A 20,244-nucleotide genomic window follows, 5' to 3' on the forward strand; every position below is an offset into this window, starting at 1 on the left:
CCCTGCCCTGCCCTGCCCCGCCCCTGCCCTGCCCCTGCCCTGCCCTGCCCTGCCCTGCCCCTGCCCCTGCCCTGCCCCTGGCGGGCCCCGCAGGGCTTCCTCACCCGGGGGTGGGGGGTCCGGCGGGGGGAGCACAGGAGGGAGCCGGCCGCCCTCGGCGTCCGCGGGTGGGTCCCCGACGTGCACCAAGGAGCGCGTGGCCCCAGCGGCCTCACCGACCCGGGGCTCCAGGCGACCGGTGACCCGCTGCTGTCACCCGCGGCTCTGCAGCCGCGCCCCTGCCCCCGACACCCCCCGCCACGGCCTTCCACGCTCTTCCTCCAGAAGAGCTGGTCTCAGACGCCGGCGGGTGGGATGCCCGGCGCGGCGGGCAGCGCAGCTTCCGCGCTGGGGGAAACGGCCCTTATTCGGGACTCACGGCAGCGAAGGCCCACGTCCTTCTGGGCGGCGGCGCCTCGGGTCTCAGCCGCAGCGCCCAGCACGGGGCACCGCCCGGCGGGGGGCCGCGTCCGCTGCTGCTCCGGGCGCCGCTCACGCCCTCGGGACCTCCCGGGCCCTGCCCCTGGGGCTTGGTCGCCGCTCCCCCTCCCACCTGCGGTCCCACCTGAGAGTCTCCCGGCCCCTGGCTCGTTACCGCCCGGCCACGCGGTCACCCACGCGCCGGGGCGTCCGAGCCGCTGAATAAACCGCCGCGTAGAGTCGGCTCTCCAAGCCGCAGGGTACAGGGGTCCTCAGGGCTGCCTTTGTCGCACACCTGCGGGATTAATTCGCACGAGTGTCAGCACTGTCCTACAGCAGCAATTCTCAGCGAGACTGAGCACAACAAGCCCTGGAAAGGGACTTACCCGAATCAGGAAATTCTGAACGACGCCTTCACCCGCTGAGGATTTCTGCTCAGAGTTCTTTTTCTAGGAACAGCGTCCGCGTCCCGGGTGGATGTACGTTTAGAAGCACCGGAGGGGGGGGGGGGGTTAAGCGCCTTCATTTGTCTAGGACACAGGACGCCATCTAATATGCCTTTGCAGGGGAGAAATTTGCTTAATACAATAAACTGATGTTATTTGTAATTTTTATTTGTTGATCAATGACTGAATTGCGTTGCCTTTTTCTGGCAGGATCTGAAGTCTGATGCATCGAAGATGTTCTCTATTCTCTTACGAAGCCTCGGCAACCTGGCGGCTTCTTCTGCTCACCCATCCGACGTCCCCCCCCCCACCCTGCTGGCCAGGGGCGGGGTCCCCTCAGGGCTGTGCCCCTCGGCCCAGCCTCACTCTGATACACTGACTCACGACACGCTGGGGGCCGCCTGTGTCACTCTGGGCTTTCTCTCTCCATTAACTGGGAATTTCTCATTTTTTTAAAGTCACTTTGACTGAGGTGTAATATATGTGCATCAGAGTCCACCACCTTTAATGTATAATTTGATGAATCTGGACACGTGTGTATGCTGGTATAATTACCACCACAATCATCATATGGAACATTCTCGTACTCCAGAAATTTCCTTTACTATGCAGTCAAAACCCTCCCATGCCGACCAGGTCTCTGCCAGCCACTGATGTTCTTTTTGTTACTACAGTAGAGATGACTATCTAGAATATGGTGAAATCATACCTATCATTAATGCCTTTTCTTAACCGAGTACTACTCCATTTTGTGGGTATATTACCTGCTGTCCATTCATTCACCAGTTCATGAACGCTTGGATTTTTCTGGGACTTGGCCAAAATGAATAAAACTGAGGTGAGTTTTGCATACAAGGCTTCATGTAGTGATATGTTTTCATCTCCCCCGAGGAGATACCCAGAGTGTGGTTGCCAGACTGGCCACAGATGTTTGCTTGACATTATACAAGGTTTCCAGATGGTTCTCCTAACTAGTTGTATAATTTCGTAATCTCACCAACAGTGTGCAAGGGTATCAGGTTCTCTATCCATTTCTTCTTTACCTTTGGTAGGTTGGGCATGCAACAAATTCGTCCGTCTTCCCTAAGTTTCTGAGTTTATTTTAAATTTTTTTAACATTTATTCATTTTTGAGAGACAGAGTGTAAGTGGGGGAGGGACAGAGAGAGAGGGAGACACAAAAACCCAAGCAGGGGCTGTCTGCACAGAGCCTGACACGGGGCTCAAACTCATGGATCTTGAGATCATGACCTGAGCTGAAGTTGGATGCTTAACCAGCTAAGCCACGTAGGGGCTCCTGAGTTTGTTTTAAAAACTGTTTATAATATTCCCTTACGAGCCTTCTAAGGAATATAGAATGTATAATGACAACTTCTCCTTTATTTCAGAACAATTTGGAAGTTTCTTTCTCCTTATTTTTTCCAGAACAGTCTGACCAGAGTTTTACCAATTTCTTTTGTTGAAAAAATTAGCTTTCAGTTTCATTGATTTTTCTCTACTGGTTTTCCTATTTTTTTCTTTGATGTTCATTCTCGTGGTTAGTATTTCCTTCTTTTTGCTCACTTTAGATTTATTTTGTCTTCCTTTAGTTTCTGAAGGTGGAATCAGTGATTTGAGATCATTTCTTCTTTGCTAATATAAGCGTCTGATGCCATTAATGAACTCTAAATACTGTTTTATTTGTATTCTACGTGTGTTCGTATAATGTGTTTACATTTTCATTCTGTTTAAGATATTTTCTACTTTAGGGGCACCTGGGTGGCTCAGTCGGTTAAGCGTCCAACTTGGCTCAGGTCATGATCTTGTGACTCATGAGTTCAAACCCCACATTGGGCTCTGTGCTGACAGCTCAGAGCCTGGAGGCTGCTTTGGATTCTCTGTCTCTCTCTCTCTCTGCCTCTCTTCTGCTCACACTCTGTCTCTCAAAAATAAGTAATGTTGAAACAATTAAATATTTTCTACTCTAGTGTGTGATTTCTTTTTTGACCTATGCATTATATAGAAATGTGTTATTGAACTTTCAAATATTTGGGGGATTTTTCTAAGAATCTGTTATTGACCTATAAATTACTTCTGTTATCAGAGAACATGATCATATGATTTTCATCTTCTGAAACAAGGGTCAGTAAACTTTTTCTGTAGAGGACAAGATGGTAAGAGCTTAGGCTTGACGGGCTCATATCTATCCCCGGGTGCTACCGTATGACTCTGCCACCAAAGTGCAAAAGCAGCCATAGATGTTACATCAACAGTGAAAATGTCTGTGTTCCAGAAAAGCTTTGCTTACAAAAAGAGGCATCGGCCACTTGCTTGCACACTCCTGCTCTTCGTAGTGGTTATTTGCCACTTAATATAGTCTCTCTTCATAAGGGTTTGATTGTACTTAGAAAAAAATGCTTATTCTGCTGTCACTGGGTGGGGTGTTCCCTAAGTGTCAGTGAGGTCAGCTTAGGGACAGTGTTCTTCAAGGCTTCTCTGTCCTTACTGGTTTATTTCTCCCTGTTCCAGAAGTTTCTGAAGAGAATGCTAAAATCTCTGATTATAATTGTGGGCGTATCCATTTCTGTCTTTGTTCTACACCTATTGGCATAATATATTTTAGATCCGTCAGTAGATTCACGTTAGATGCCTACACATTTAGGATTTTTACAAAGTGAATTAACCCCTTTATCATGAAATTTCCTTCTTCCCAGTAAATATTCCTTGTTTTGAAATTTATTTCATCTCACCTTAATGTAGCCATTTCAGCTTTGATTCGTTTTTGATGATATTTATTTTTCCATCCTTTTACTTTTAATATAGATGTAATTTAAAGTGTACTTCTCGTAGCCGGCATCTAGTTAGTTTTACTTTTGAAGTCCAAGCTAACGATCTTTGGCTTTATTTTGAGAGTTTAGTCCTGTATGTTTAATTTAATCACTGATGTGATTGGGTTTAATTGTACCATCTAGATATCTCTTTCTATCTGTCCTTTCTGCTTTTTCCTTTTCCTCCTTTAGATGCCTTCTAATTGATTACTTGAGCATCTTTGTGGATCCATTTTTATCCCTGCTATTGATTTATTAGCCACATATTTTTAATCTAGTGCCTTCTCTAAGGTTTACAACGTATGGCTTTAACTTATCACAGTCTGCCTTCACATAATATAATACCACTTCACACCCAGTATAAGGCACTTACAATTGCATACTTCCCTTTTCCACCTCTGTCCTTTGTACTGCTATTATACATTTTCTTTTAACATGTGGTAGTCCTAAAACATATCCTCAAATTGTTTGAAATCCTCCCCTCAGAAGGTGGAGTGTAAGCCACCTCCCTTGAGCATGCCCTGGACTTAGTGACTTTATTGTAGAGATTAGAATATCAGACAGTGTGTGACTTCTGAGACCAGCTCGTAAAAGGCATTGTAGTCTCTGTTTTGCTTTCTCTCTTGGATAACTCACTCTGAGAGGGGCCAGCTGCCATATTGGATGGACCCTCAAGCTGCCCACGTGGAAAGGTCCATGTGGAGAGGAACTGAAGCTTCCTGCCAACATCCAGCGAGTCCTGAGGTGGCTTCCAACAGCGGTGGGAAGGTGCCATCTTGGAAGCAGATCATCCAGCCCACCAAGCCTCCAGACAATGGCGTCCTCTGTCATCCTGACCACAATTTCATGCGACGTTCTGAAGCAGAATCACTCAACAGAGCCACTCGCAAATTCCTGACATTCAGTAACTGTGAGATAACAAACGTTTGTTATTTTAAGCCAAGCGTTTAGTGTAATGATTTATGCATCAACAAGTAACTAATATAAACTCACTTTCACTTTTACTGCCTTTGTTTTAAGCAATCAACTTTTAATGATATTATAATAATGATTTCATATTTAATCGTGTGTTTTCCATTTTTAATGCTCTCATTCATTTTTGCACATGAAAACTCCCATCGAACATCATTTTTCTTCTACCTGAAGAAGTTCCTTTGATATTTCTTATAGTAAAAGTCTGGCGGTAATGAATTTGGTCAATATTTCTTCCTCTAAAAAGTCTTTAATCTCTACTTTTTAAAAATTTTAGCTTGGACTTCATTTTATTTGAGAGAGAGAGTTCAAGGGAGGGGTAGAGAGAGAGGGAGAGGGAAAGATAGAGAGTGAGCGGGCGAGGGGCAGAGAGCGAGGAACGTGGAGAATCCCAGGCAGACTCCCCACCACCAGTGTGGGGCCAAATGCGGGGCTTGATCTCACAAACTGTGAGATCATGACCTGAGCTGAAATCAAGAGTCAGATGCTCAACCGACTAAGCAACCCAGGCGCCCCTATTTGGAACTAATTTAAAATATTTTTATGTCTATTTATTTTTGAGGGGGGGGAGGGGCAGAGAGAGAAGAAGACACAGATCGGAAGCAGGCTCCTAGCCGTCAGCAGAGTCTGACGCAGGGCTCGAACCCATGAAACTGTGAGATTGTGACCTGAGCCAAAGTCGGTGCTTCACCGACTGAGCCCCCCCCCCCTGCCCAAGTGCCCCTGGAAATAACTTTTAACTCACATAAGATTTTCACATTCACTACAGAGAGTTCCTGTGTACCCTTTACCCTTCTTCCCGGGAGACATCTTACATAACCACAGCACATTTATCAAAACTGAAAAAGCAACAGGCAACATTATAACAACAATATCAGCTACAGATTTTACATGGATTTAACCGGTTTTTACATGCACTCATGGGGGTACACGTAATTCTATGGAATTTTATCACATTTGTGGACCCGTGTCACCACCACCACAGGGGCTCTCTGTCTAACTGTTGGGCTCATATTTTTTCCCTTCTTTCAGGAATCATACTCTTATGCTGTCAATGTCTAGTATTTGGAAATTATTATTTTATATATGCTTGTCCAGTTTTCTAGTGCATTTTAGCAGGGGTGTAGGTTAGGTGCCCCATGCTCACCATGGCTAGAATGCTCCCTGGGGACATTCACTTGCTCACTCAGCTGCCCCAGGCTCGAGGATAGAGTTGACCAGCAATCCCACTGCTCTGTTGCTTCAATGGGAGAGCACCAGCTTGAACTTCGTACTTCTTGTTCTTTACAGGGGCCCATGTTTACAGGACTCTTACCTGCTTACAATGGCTTGCCGATATCTCCGGATTTTCTGTATCAATATCTGTCCCCAAATTAAAATCAGTGGTTGTCCTTCACCAGATATCTCCCAGCTCACATTCCACTCCCTTGATTTCTGTTAAGTCTTTAATTCTGCCTTTTGATCGGTAGGCTGTTTTTACAAACTCTTGCTTTTAGAATGGCTGCTTTTAACATGATCTCAGTCATGGCTGTCTTGTTACATAAACTTTCTCTGTCTAATGCCATTTGTCACTAGGCTCTTACAGAAATCAAATCCTTAGAGAATGTCAGAATTGATGAGACTACATGTTACAAATGACAGTCATTTGGTTTTGTAGCCAGCAGAGGTAAGTGTTAAAGGTTATCAATTATACAAAAATGCTTCTGGAGGGTAGTTAATGTCAAGGCAAATGACCCACTGTGGTGAGATGGTCAGGCTTGAGGAGGGTCATGTGGGAAAGAGAGTTACCACGTTTCCCTCAAGTTTAGCCAAAGTTGCTGATGAGCAGAATGAAAAAATTATTAGAAATATATTCATTGTTTGTATGTCTCGGTCCATATGGCTCCAAGAGAGTCCATTTTTCTTCATGTTTGCTTTGCTGATGGTAACTCGGGAATTACCCAGGCTACAGGATTTTTGTGGTAGTGAGTATTGAGGTAGTGGCTTGAAAAATATCTTGAAAAAAGAACAAAGTTCTTACAACAGAAGAAGGTAGTTATAAATACCAGCTAAAATAGTGTGAGCAAAATACCTCCATCGGAACACCTAGTTAAACAGTGTTCTCTTGAATAACAGGACTGTAGCCAAGCGGACATCCAAAGACCATAGTAGTCTGACACGCCCCCTTATGAGCTTGGCACCAAACACTAGTCCTTAAGCCATAATCAACCTCTAAAGAGAGATGACCACAAAGTTGTACTTCCACCTGACATGATACAACTCTCTGGTGTACAACCAAAACAAGCTCACCCTTCTCCGGAAGAGGATGGAGAGTCCTTGGGTGAAGTCCAGGCTACTCCCTTGATATCCTATAGCATAAATACTGTGATGTAAAGTTAACTACTATTAATACCTCTTATGCTAAATGATAATAAAATAATAGAAGAAAACAAAGAAAATATTGGGATACCATACATACAAACATACTCATAACAAAATAAGGAAGGTATTCTTTTTGCTAGTCTAGTCCTTGTATCTGCAACTGGTTACATGGTTATAGCTGGTACTTATAACGACCTCTTCCACTACCCATTCCATATTGCCTTTACCCTCAGCAAGCACTTCAGCTGGTCACAATTCTTTGCCCGGTAAAGTGTTCCAGACCTTCAATATCTGGGCTATGAACAGTCCACCCTTTCGGAGGCCGCGCCGGCTCCGACAAGTCCAGGGGTCCCTGAAGGATGGACGGTGTCGGCGAGAGAGAGTGAGAGAGCCCCGAGATTCTTTCTGATCACCAGGCAGCCATCTCTGTCCTGTCGGTTTTGGTGTCTTTATTTAAAGGTTCAACAACAATATGAGTTCAGAGAAAAGGAATTTCTTGCAATGAGAGGCCTTTTGTGATATCAATTGCAGAAGTATCCCAGTCATCGTGAATTTACGACCAAGGAGATAACAGGACGCTCTTAGTGAAAGACAGGATAACATATAGGTTAAATTGTATATAGATAAGCTAGGAGTCATTCTGTCTGGCTCTCAAGAGGATGAATGTTTCTGAATTGGTTAGTTTGTGGAAACTACCAAAGGGGGCTCTATATGTATCAGTCTTTGCATCTGGGTTTTTGTTTTAATTACTCTTATCTGACCTCATCCCAGATGCCAGTGTAAGGGAGGATGTTTGTGGAGTGCAGGCCTTGAGGAAGGGACTGCCATACATCACCAGTTAGTAAGTAACTATAAATTAGGTTCTTCTGACATGGGACCAGACTCAATTGTACTCTTGTGTTCTTAGCCCCCTTTATTATCTAAGTCTTGGATCTCCAAGGCCCATAGGAAGAGCCTTTTGACAATGATCCATACGGCTTTTATCTAAAATCTCTTTTGTAAAGGCAGGAATATGCTTTTCCTTATGAGGTCTCTGTGTTCAGAATATGGGTCTGATCTGGAATATTGTGAGGCCTGGCCAATACCAGCAGCCTCATTTCCAACGTGAGCCAGTTGTAGCAGAAGGGGACACCAGTTTTCATTTCTCATGGCAGAAGCTATGCAAACACTGCCATTTCCTTGCTGTGACTGCCATCCAGAGAGGCCAGTGCAGCTCCCGGCACCACCCAGAATTGGATGGTTGTAGTTTTCCATTGACTTAAATCAAAGGACATGATAGTACAAGTGAGGCATGTATTACAGGTATGCTCTTCTTTACTTCTGTTATGTAGTATCTACCACATTTCCCCTTGGTAATCAAGGTCATTGACCCCTAGTCAGTATCATAAACTTCTTCTTTACTTATTGATTCAGAGGGATGAGGAGCCCCATGTGGTTGGGTGGCAATGTCAACATTTAGTTCAATGGAATCATTGTCTTTTCCTCTTGATGGGAGCAATCTTTCATTTGGAACAAAGACCTCCAGATGAGCAGAACTTAAGGTCACAAGGAGGGGAAGCAAAAATTTTACTGGTGGATCACTGGCATTAATGCATGGAGCCACTCTTATTTTCATGTCTTGATTCTAAGACGTGTGCATCCTGGCCATGGGAGAAATAGCACCATATGTTAGATGATGATTCAGAGCATATACAGTCTTCTGGAGAACCATGCCTCCACCCTGCAAGATATTGCCATCTGACTGGTGTTTTAATTGAGTCTTCAAAAGGCCATTCGATTGTTCTGTCAAGCCAGCCACTTGAGAAGGGTGTGGAATATGGTAAGATCAGTGGATGAGCATGGGCCCATTACCACACTCTATTTCCTGTGAAGTGAGTTCCTTGGCCAGAGGTAATACTGTGTGGAATACCATGGCAATGGATAAGGCATTCTGTAAGTCCATCAATGGTAGTTTTGGCAGAAGCATTACATACACAGACGCAAATCTGTCTCTAGAGTAAGTGCCTTTTCTAATAAGAACAAAATGGTGCCTACTCCAGGATGGAAGTGGTCCAGTGCAATCAAACTGCCACCAGGTAGCTGGCTGATCACCCAGGGAATGCTGCCATGTTAGTGGCTCAGCGTTGGTCTCTGCTGTTGGCAGATGGGGCGTTCAGTGATTATGATTATGGTAGTTAATCACATCTACAAAATACTTTTACAAAAATACCTAGATTAATGTTTGATTGAGTAACTGAGGACTGTCATCCAACCAAAGTAATACATCAAAAGACCATCACAGTCTAAATCCAGATTTTTGGATATCACCTCATATCCACTAAATAAAGATTATTTTTCATGCTTGGTCTGAAACTCTAGTTTTAAAAATGCACTCCCCTTGCCTGCTAGTTTCATGCAGGCATCCTGACAGAGGTCTGTGGCAGGAGTTTCAGATCTGCAAGTGCAGAATGGGGAAAGAAGGACCTTTCTGGTCAAAAGAAACATTGTGCCCTAGTTTTAGCTTATAGAAAAGATATGATGGTTTTTAAATTTTTGCATGGGCGTGTGTGTGTGTGTGTGTGTGTGTGTGCGTGTGTGTGTGTGTGTTTTATTATTGGGAACAGGACAGAACTGACCCTGTTAACACTTTGTGGTGTGCTTTGGATCTTTTGGCCAGTGCTCAAGAACCTTAGGAGAGAAGAAATGAAGGATGATGTGTGGGTCAGGCAGGATCCATTAAGCCCTGGAGCTTCAGAGCAGTAAAGTATGTGGCTGGCACAAGCCAAGGAATGTAATACACCAGAGACAGAATGAGTGAAGGGCCCAATGCCCAGTCAACATTCCCTTCAAATTAAAATACCCAAATGCACTTGCTAGAGTGAACCAGCGTGATCTCATGATTTTAGGGTTGTTTTCTGCTCTTTTTCTCTCTTCCAGTTAACTGGGTGTGGGGATGGTGCTGCACTGAGGAAAGACAGAGGGTTTTGAAAGCTTGTGGTTGTTTTTGAGGACCTGGCCCCAAATCTACAACTCCCGCCAAGTTCAATCTAATCTTGCTTCCTCTGTGAAACCTTCCTTAATAACTGCATCTTCTCCTTCTCTAAAGCGTTGGGTCACAAGGTAGCGTGTATTTTTTTCTTATTGCTGGTTTTGACATCAGGTCTGAAAGCACAATACATGGTTTTGAGCACATACTGTGTTTCTAATATTTGTTGAGAGGTTACTTGTCAGAAACAGGGGTGGTGGGAAGTGGTTTTTGTTCTTTGGTGATAAATGAAATAATGGAATTGATGATCCATTTTCTGATGGTCACTCATGTATTAATAAGGATCATTTGAAAAATCTGTTTCCGTGAGGCAGACATTGGTTCAGAAATGGAATCACGGAAATGAGTTCAAGGTTTTGGTATGCAAAGTGAGTGTTCATTTCTGTGTCCTGGGAATACTGTAGAATAATACTGTAGAATAACTCCCGGTGGCCTTCACCACCCAGAAATGCGGGTCGCAAATTTTCAGACATTTTCTAAAAAGTACAGGAAGTTGAGCCATTCAGTATGTGATTACTGTGTACCAAGCTGCAGAGGGAGTGAGGGGCCATACATGGCTCTACATAAAGAAATATATGGAGTCAATGAACACCAAAACCAAGGTGGTGGTCCCCTGGGGTGTTGCCACAGTGAAGCAGAGTATGGAACGGTAATCTGAGAAAAGTCTTTCTTTAGCTGGAGGATAAGTTCATGAGTGTTTAATATATATTAATATGTTGTTCATATGTTTTGTAAATTCAAGAGTATGTACTGAAATCAGACTTTATGTTATCAACTGGATAGCTCTACAAATACGGGTGTTTTTCTTTCTTTTTTTTTTTTAAATGTTTTATTTATTTCTAGGAGAGAGAGAGAGAGAGAGAGAGACAGCGTGAGTAGGGGAGGGTCAGAGAGAGAGGGAGTCACAGACCGAAACAGGCTCCAGGCTCTGAGCTGGCAGTCAGCACAGAGCCTGACGCGGGGCCTGAACCCACGAACTGCGAGATCATGACCTAAGCGAAAGTCGGACGCTTAACCGACTAAGCCACCCAGGCGCCCCTATACGGGTATTTTTCTGACACATAGTATGTACGTATGTGCATATATGTTTACAGGGTTGAATATCACTTCTAGGAAAATGCAGAAGCCTGACCCTTTAGCAAATCTGCTGATGTCCTACTGAGGCGTATAAAGGTCATCCCAAAAAGGGAAGGACAAGGAGTTATTATATCTTCTGCTGCTTCCATCACTAGGGAAAAGGCAATATTTTAAAAATTGAATGTGCCAGCCCGATTAATTTAACAGGTAACTGGAAGAGCTATTAGCTTTGAGTAGAGCCCAGAGCAAGGGCAAGTCCCTCAATTAGTCCTGGCCCCAGTGCAGGAAGCTTTTCCTTCATGTTATGACAGCAGATCCAATGACACTTAAAGTGTCTGAAACATCTGGGGTCTGTGAGGAGCCTGCGGTAGTTCCCGGGCACACGGAGGACACCTGTGACCTCTCTGGCAAATGACATTCTCTTTTGCAGGAATGGCTTCTGGCTTGCTGCCAGGCTGACTGTGGACCCCAGGTTACCCGATGTGCTCTTTAAGAACCCGTAACAGGGCCTAGCCTGGGCTTGTCCAACAGCTCTCTGTCCCCAGATGGAAATGACATGTGTGGCACCTGTGGGAGCAGGATGGAAAGGTGGGAGCAGTTTGTAAGAATGACCTGTCTCATCAACAGAGTGTCCGGCCCTGGTGCACTGCTTCTACCCAGGAACATCCCACCTTGGGAGAAGTTTCTCAGGGACTTTGGCCACCCAGTGTGGGAGGGCTCTGCGTGACACACTGGCATCAGTGAGCCGTGGGCTGCTGTGGCATTGTCACTCTCTCTGAAGAGCCGAGGAGGAGGGGAACTTGGCCTCTCCCATCACTCAAGGGCCTCCCATCTTATATTTGTCATCAGATCCCAAATTGTTTGGACTTTATCAAGGGCTTTATCTTTTCAGCAAAAGAAGTGAGGTGCTGAGCAGAGGCTCATGGGATTCCCTGATCTCATGAAATGGCCTGTCACCGAGAAGCTGTTGACCTAACAGTAATAGATTGCCTATTAGGAACTTAGATGTGATGCCAAGGAGATTTTACCCTGTAAGTTAAGTTCTGTCCTCCAGAATGTCACATAAACCCAGAGACAGTGAAACAGGGAATAACACGTAGTAATGTTTTTCTATGACCAGGATATACTGGTCTCGGAATCAAATGACGCACATGAGGGGTGGATCCTGACAGTTCCATCTGAGGACCCGCTGGCAGTGAAGTTTTATTTCCTGCTCCACTGACTAGAGACTTTGCTGAATTCAAGATTTTAGAACCTGAAAGAGATAGTAATGGTTATTTTTGTTTGAAGGGTGAGACTAACACCTGGCAATTTAAGTACCCTCATCGCTGGGCAAATGGGACACGAGGGAGATTTAATTCCAGTTATGAAGGAAAGGGGATGCCACTAAATAATGGAGGCGGGGAAGCCTGGAGCTGAGACTCACCCTTTTGAGAAATGACCTTAAATCCCGATCAGCCATGGAAACAGCAGTGAAGTTTGGAGAGTTTGAAAACAAGGCGCTGGCACTTTCTCCTTCATTTTCCCTCTGGCCCAGAATTTCTTACCGCATATTATACAGGGGATCAGGGGCATGCACCTGGAGCTGAGATGGAGAGCACAGTGAAGACATCTTGCATTCTTGCGTGGATCATGGATCCACCACAAGGCCACACCATCCTTACATGGACGCCTCCCAGTGCTGTTCACACGAGCCTACGCTTTCTCGTGTGTTAGTATTATAATGCACTATAACTTTTCTGAATGTATTGGATAATCATGCCTCACAATATAATAAGATACCTCATTTATATGTCGATAAGAGGATCTCCAGACCCCGTTCTCCCTCCAGCAGGTGGATTTGTTGTGTTTAGTCACAGGTGACAACAGTGTGCAGAGGGAGAAGCTCACTGTGGCACTTGCTAGGATCAGTCAGTCTAACAATTTTCCCCTACAGACTCTTTCTGGAGGACCCGTAAGGTACCAGGCAGCGTGTTAGGTGCTGGGGATGGAATGGGAGTTCCCTCTTAGCGCCCCACCCGCAAGGGCACATGCTCGCACTGCTACCCTACGCTTTGGATGTGTTTCAAAGCATTGTGTGTTACGTGTGTTTTGAGATGTTTTGGTGCACCATGGATGCTTTTATCCTGAGTTCCCACTTTTCTTTCATGCCGGGGCTGGGAGTGGCGAGATGTGCATCGATGAACCACATCAGGAAACGTCGACTATGGGTTTTAGCATCAGAAAGACCCATGTTCAAAAGTAGCTCTTGGATTTACTGGCCGTGGAAGAGCTTCGACTCCCTCATTTGTAAATGTGGCAAATACTGTTTACATCAGGAGACTGCCAGAAGGATTGATGGAGAACTTATGTTAAAACACCTAGCATAAGTAGACCATCAATAATTCTTCATTTCTCATTCCAGGACTTTTATTTCTTTCACTGCACCGTGATAAATTTACCCGGGCTGAAGAATTTAAATAGTTGGGAAGTGTTTCTATAAATTTTTTTTAACATTTGTTCATTTTTGAGAGACAGAGTGTGAGTGGGGGAGGGGCAGAGAGGGAGGGGGAGACACAGAAGCTGAAGCAGGCTCCAGGCTCTGAGCTGTGGGCACAGAGCCCTAAGCGGGGCTGAACTCACAGACTGCGAGATCATGACCTGAGCCGAAGTCGGCAGTTTAACTGACTAGGCTACCCAGGTGCCCTGGGAAGTGTTTCTATAAAGGAGGTGGAAGAGGAAAGAATGTCTTTTAAAGGTTTAATAACTGATTTGGTTGTTCTTACATTCTTCTCGTTTTCTAAAAGAGGGCTGGTCAGTCATCATTTCCTTCCAATTGCCCTTCAAGCTACGCTGCACCCATGAACCAAGTTTGGGTAATTAATGCAGTGGATCTGATCATATCAATGCCACGGAGTACAAGAAATAATTAAAGCATTAATAAAGTAATGATGGGGTCTTTGGCGAGTGTGGTGCTGAATCTCAGAAATAAAAGTCAAAATGCCATTACGTCATCACAGTTTCCCAGAAACAGGACTCAGACAAATGAGAGATCATAATGTTCTAGGGAATGGAAGGAGAATGTCTTCCCTCTAGAGAATCACACGTGGTGCGGGGAGGGTGGTGGGTGGGAGATGACAGTGTCCCCGCTCTATCCTGTTAAGCTCTCATACAAACTTGGAGTCTCCTAGTTCAAACTTGGCAGCCTGTGGCTAGTCGGTAGATCAGTTGTGACCTTGGCTTCAATTCAGGGGCCAAAAAGGTTGTTACACTCCTTGCTTCAATATCAGTGCCAAGCTCTCTTCCACAAACTGCTTTGCCATCAGGATAGCTACTATCAGATTTCCCATTTGGCTCAGTTGTTTGTATTTATATTTTAGCAGCCAGAGATCTGCAGGGGAAGAGGGAGGAGATTGGCAAATGGGAGGATTTGGGATCCAAATCCAATGTTACCTCCAGTGTCCTGGAATATTACAGCCGGAAGGAATTGAGAGTCATTACATAATATTGATGAGAAAAATTAAGATCAGCTTGATGAATTAAATTACTCAAGGTCACTCAGCATGTCAATGCAAGAGACAGGAGGAGAGCTCAGGATGTAGCACAGCTTAATGGTCTTGTCCCTAAATCATGCTGTTATGACTCTGGACCATATGCCATTGCTTTGCTCTTTTCTCTGGATTGAAAAAGTGCAGATTTTTCCAACACTTTATTTGTCTCCTTTGCCAGAGTTAAGCATCCTGATTACTGTCCACTGATCATGCTCCCATTTGCTAATGTTCCTTAACATTGTGGCCTTACAGAGAGGCCCTACCTCAGACACATGGTTACCTAATAAGAGGAACCCAGGATGATTCCTCTTCACTCTGGATGCTATACTTCTACTGATACCATCTAAGGGCAGATTAGATTTTGTGGTTGATTAATATTCAGCTAAATGTCAACCAAATTCCACATGTCTACAACTATGCCTTTATAATTCTAGAGAAGCAGTGCATTTTTCAACTTGAACATTGATTCTAAAAGCAATAACTCCTTATCCTGATGTTAAAAATAATGGACCAATGACAAAAGCCAAGAATTATTCTTTACTATGTTCTCAGAACTTTAAACATCATGCTTTATAAGCCTTAACTCACTTCATCTTCATAAAAATCTCTTGAGTTGGCAACCATTATTTTTGCTAATGTACAGATGAGGAAACTGAGGCCAGGCAAGGTTCAAGGCCACACAACCTGGAAGGACTAATATCAGAATTCAAACCAAGGGGGTTTGGCTATAGAGACCACAGCCCCTGGATGCTGCTTAGTGAGGATTCATGGTATGTCTAGCTTTTTCTTGCCCTGCAATGGGTCTGAGAAATGGTGGATTTACCGAAATTTTATAAATGAGGTGGGAATTGAACTATTGAGCAAGAGCCCTGCAAAGACACAATTGTAGGCTTACAATAATTGGTAATACAGAATCAAGGTTAATGTCTTGTCCCTAAATCCCAAACTAGTGGATTCCAAGTCTGTTATCTCCATCGACTACATAGACAAGAAGGACTCATAAGGTGCCAGGCAGTGTGTTGAGTGCTGGGGACTGGAGTGCTGGCTCCTTCTTACCTCCCAGCCAGTGAGGGCACACACTTGCACTGTTACCTTGCACTTTGGATGTGTTTCAAAGCAGCGTGTGTTACGTGTGTTTTGAGATGTTTTGGTGCACCATGGATACAGCTGATTTGAAGACAGAAAACAGGGTGCAGGGTTGTCAAAGCAGGACATCTGCTTCCTTACCCCGAGGAGGGAGTCGGGGAGAGTGTCTGTCTGTCTGAGGTGAACAGTAGAACAGAAAGAGGAAAGTGTAGGACATTCTGTCCTCAAGCTTAGAAGGCAATGGCATTGCCCATTTTTAGGCGTGGTCCATTCAATGTCAGGTGCTGTCCAATCACACTGGCCACTCTTCCCTAGGAAGGCATGAGCGAGCTGATGGAGAGAGCAAGACAGTGGGCAGGAGAGTAGAATCTTCCCTTCTCAGTAGAGGAAAGACAGTAGATGCACCAATAGAGGAAAGACAGAAGACCTGAGCTCCTCACGGCCTCCACCAGCAACCAGGGATGAGACTATAAGGCAGTCTGTTTGTCTACTATCTCCTAGGGAGCCCGGACTTTCTTCTAGATTTATAAGGCCCTCCATGGTCCTTGGAGGGGGCCTCTGTATTAGAAATATCTGTCAAAAATCATTACATCAGGTTGTTGGATGTCAGTACCAATGGAGAATCCAGCAGATAGATCCCCACTCAGGGTTGGACGGGGGCTTCAGCTTTAGCTGCTTCTCAGCACGAAGCCCCTTGAGTGGTCTGGAATCAAGATGGCCAATTTCCTGACTGAACATCATAAACACTTTTCACCGTCTTCTTGTTCTGTGGTGACGGTCTCCATGGAGCTGTCTTGTGAGTGTCTGTTTCTACTGTCATAAAACCATAATTTACAATCCATTTGGGATCGCCACCAAATTAGGTATTCCTGTGATTATTACTGGAATTGGTCACCCTTGACATAATATGGAGAAAGTAGCCAGTGGTTAAAAAGCATGTTTCCTATTTATCATTTGAATAGCTTATTTGTCTTCCCCTAATTACCCCTGGAACACTCAGTTCTTGGACTCCAGGAAATATCTGGTTCACAGGGTTAAATAACAATTTTTTTAGGGCCTTTATTAGCTTTCCTTTTTTTCCTTCTCCTTTTTCTCCTTCTTTTTAAAAAAGTTTTGACAGGGCATAAAATGAACTTGCTAATTAGTTTTCTCTTCCTGACTTGCATTATCTTATTGCTTTAATTTGTCTCCAGTGAGACCAGCCAGATGTGTCAGGCCCACATCATTATGTCTCAAGACCCAATATTCAAAAAACCTTTAAGACTATATGCAGTTTAGGTGGCCCTTCAGCCAGTAGTGTAACCTTAGCCAGGTGGATGGCCTCTCTCACTGCATGTGCACAAAGACAAGATGGCGGTATTTATCTCTAGAACCCCTCCACCTACAGCTTCTAAGAACAGACTCTCCCAGACTTGCCTGGAATACCTGTTTACAAAATTACCTAGCGAGTCCAAAGTAGAATCGGGGAAGAGGTCTAGTTTCCATGTATTGCATTTAATAAGCACACCAAGTGGCTCTTATCAGGGAAATTTTGGAAAACTTGATCCAAGAAGATGATTCTAGGCTAGGTGATTCTTTTAACACTAGAGCTCAAGAACTACTACCCTAGAAGAAAATGGTAATAACTACAAACCTATAGGTAAGTCAGTATTAGACCACATCTATAATAAGATTTTGTACCACTACACACAGCCTTTTTTCCTACCTGGAAGCATATAATGTTAGCTATTTATAGCTGGAAGACTATCTTTTAGGTCATCTAGTCCATTCTCAATAATGTAGAAACTTTTTTTAAGGAAAAAAAAATCTCACCATGCTCCTCACCCTCAAGTAAAAGGTCTGCCATCTCCAGTTGAGAAAATCAGAGCTAGCTTAATGATCCCAAAATCATCAGACCAACCGATATAGTTTATATAAGATGTAGATGCTGGGGCCTCATCAGATACCCACTTTATCATGATATTCAAGGATGAGGCTTGGGGATCTGATTTTAACACAGAAGAGTGAGATAATCAGTCAAATTCAAGAACCACTGATCTCTTCCACTCTTGTTCAACAGATGAGTGAACTCAGCAATAGAGTCAAAGTGACTCACCAAATCAAATTTGTGGGAGGCCTTCAACTTGTCAGCTGAAGTCTGCTTTGTGTGAATCACATTATAAATTCTCTTGTCTCTCAACAGGTCTGCTGGGATGGTCCCATCACCATGAGTAGGAGAAGAAATTTGGAGGTTAGAGAAATTTACTTAGCAATGATTCAAATTGCTCATCAACACGACCATCCATCACCTCTCCCCACGTGTCAATCAAGATCAGTTCTCAGACAATGGATTATAATCTCTGACCACAGGCAAAAGACAAAGATTGGGTTTGGGGAGGAGGGAGTGTAAGACTGGTTTAGTGAGTTAATAATGAAGTCCTCAGGACAAGTCAACATGAAAATGCAGTATGGGCAACTCATAAACCACTAACACCTAGGTTTGTCATTGTTTTCTTTATCTACAATTAGAGTAGCTAGCTTCCAAAATGATTCCAACAATTCCCATGTCCTGGTATCCATTCCCCTACCTGCCATATTGAATAGGAATGGCCAGTAGGCAAGAGGGCATTGTGGAGGTGATGGGTTGGGATTTCCAGGAAGGCATTGCGGCTTCTACTTTGCTCTCTCTTGGATCACTGCTCTGGGGAAAACAAGCCACAACATTGTGAAGACACTTAAGATGTCCTGTGGAGAGATTCTCCAGGTGAGGAACTTAGGCCTCCCACTGGTAGTAAGCATGCCTGGCCAGGAATGTGAGTGAGCCATCTTGGCAGAGCCTTCACATGATTCAACTGACATAAACTCATGATAGTCCTTGTGCCACAAAGCCCCGCTGAACTGTGGGATAATAAACATTTATTGCTTTAACTCTGAGTATAGGATGGTTTGTTATGCAGTAACATATAATTAACACAAGTCTATTGAGGGATTATCCCATGGATATGAGACACTTGTCACATTTGTTAAGATATCATCATGACTTGTTCATGTTGAAGAGTTAGGAGAAGCCCAGTCGATGAGGGACATAGGCTGAAAAGTCAAGGCAAGGGAGGCACACTACCAACAGCCAGGAGACTTTCCTTCCATGACATTTCATATCATCTTTTATGATTGGAAATAGTGCATGAAACACCACTTTAAAGGAAGAGTGTGAGTGAGAGCAAGAGAGAGTGTTCCTCTCCCTGGGGGAAGCAAGTTTAAATTCATTTTCTTTCTTTCTCTGGGCTAAGCCACAAAACTCTCCCTTTCATGAATCAAATGTGACTCTGCTATTACTATAGGGTAGTAAGGGGAACACTGTGCTATCTGAACAGAATGGAAAAGCACGTTTCTTTGTCCAGTGGCCGAGAGCCCTGAGACCAGACAGGATAACACCTTGCTGACAAAGAAGAGAGTTCTGTCACTGCCCGGAGCTATTCTTCAACCAGTCACCATGACGTGACTTCCATATTCTTTGCCACATCTTGGTAACTTTTTTCTTTTTTACTATACTAATAGTAATTACTATTCTGCTTTGTAATTTTTATTATTATTACTATTACTGCCATAAGCAGTTATCAGAGACTTGGTGGCTTAAACCAACACAAATTTATTTTCTTATAGTCCTGCAGCTCAGAATCCTACATGGGTGTTTATAAGGCTGATACCTCCTGGGTTCCCTAGGGTGGGATGTTTCTTTGCCCGTTTTCAGCTCCTAGAGGCACCCACACTTCTTGGCTTGTGGTCCCTTCCTTCACCCTCAAAGCTGCAGTGTTGCATCTCTTCAAACACACCTGGGAACAATTCTCTGCTTTTAAAGACCCTGGTGATGACATTGGGCCCACCCAGATAATTAATCCAGGCTACTCTCCCATCTCCAGACCCTTAACTTCATCGCATGTGTGGCATGTAAGACAACATAATCACAGGTTCTGCGGGTTACAAATTGGACATCTTTGGGGTAATAATTCTGCCCTCTACAGGTATTTTTCTTTTAACTGGAAAACTGTTAATGATAAGAGTATTAATCAAGCTATCTCCTTTTGGGACCATCTCTTTCCTCCAAAGTTAAATCCATGGTCTTATCTCAGGCTGTTCATTCTCCCGCTGGGGAGGGGGGTAAGTGTCACGACTGACACCTGGAATGGGGTGGCATAGGCAGCTGGGAGTTGACACGCAGCTGTCTTCTCTTTCCCCATCACCCCCATCGATGGCGTCTGCTGTTCCCAGTGACTCCACTGCAGTTTCCCCCAAGAATCACCCTTCCATATCCCACATATTTGAGGAAAGGCATCCTGAGATCGAACTGCTCTTGGTACAAACCGGTTTGCTGCCCCACCTTGTGTATCCTGAGACCCCTGTCCTCCACCTCGGAGCAGTTGCAGGATTCCTTGCGGAAGCTGGCCTGCTTCTTTTTGACTTTCCGCCCAGTATTCCTCTTGGTGGACACTTGGGTTTCCTCTG

General features: G+C 44.3%; 1 long non-coding RNA gene across 1 annotated transcript; it reads left to right on the forward strand.

The window, feature by feature from the left end:
* The first annotated feature begins 581 nt into the window (after positions 1 to 581).
* On the forward strand, positions 582 to 1,755 carry LOC120230896. Its single transcript, XR_005528207.1, has 2 exons — positions 582 to 938; positions 1,116 to 1,755. It is a non-coding gene; the product is annotated as an uncharacterized LOC120230896 (long non-coding RNA).
* The last annotated feature ends 18,489 nt before the right edge of the window (positions 1,756 to 20,244 follow it).

This window comes from Hyaena hyaena, unplaced genomic scaffold (assembly GCF_003009895.1).
Source record: "Hyaena hyaena isolate Hyena2069 unplaced genomic scaffold, ASM300989v1 scaffold_50, whole genome shotgun sequence".
Taxonomy (NCBI): Eukaryota; Metazoa; Chordata; class Mammalia; order Carnivora; family Hyaenidae; genus Hyaena; species Hyaena hyaena.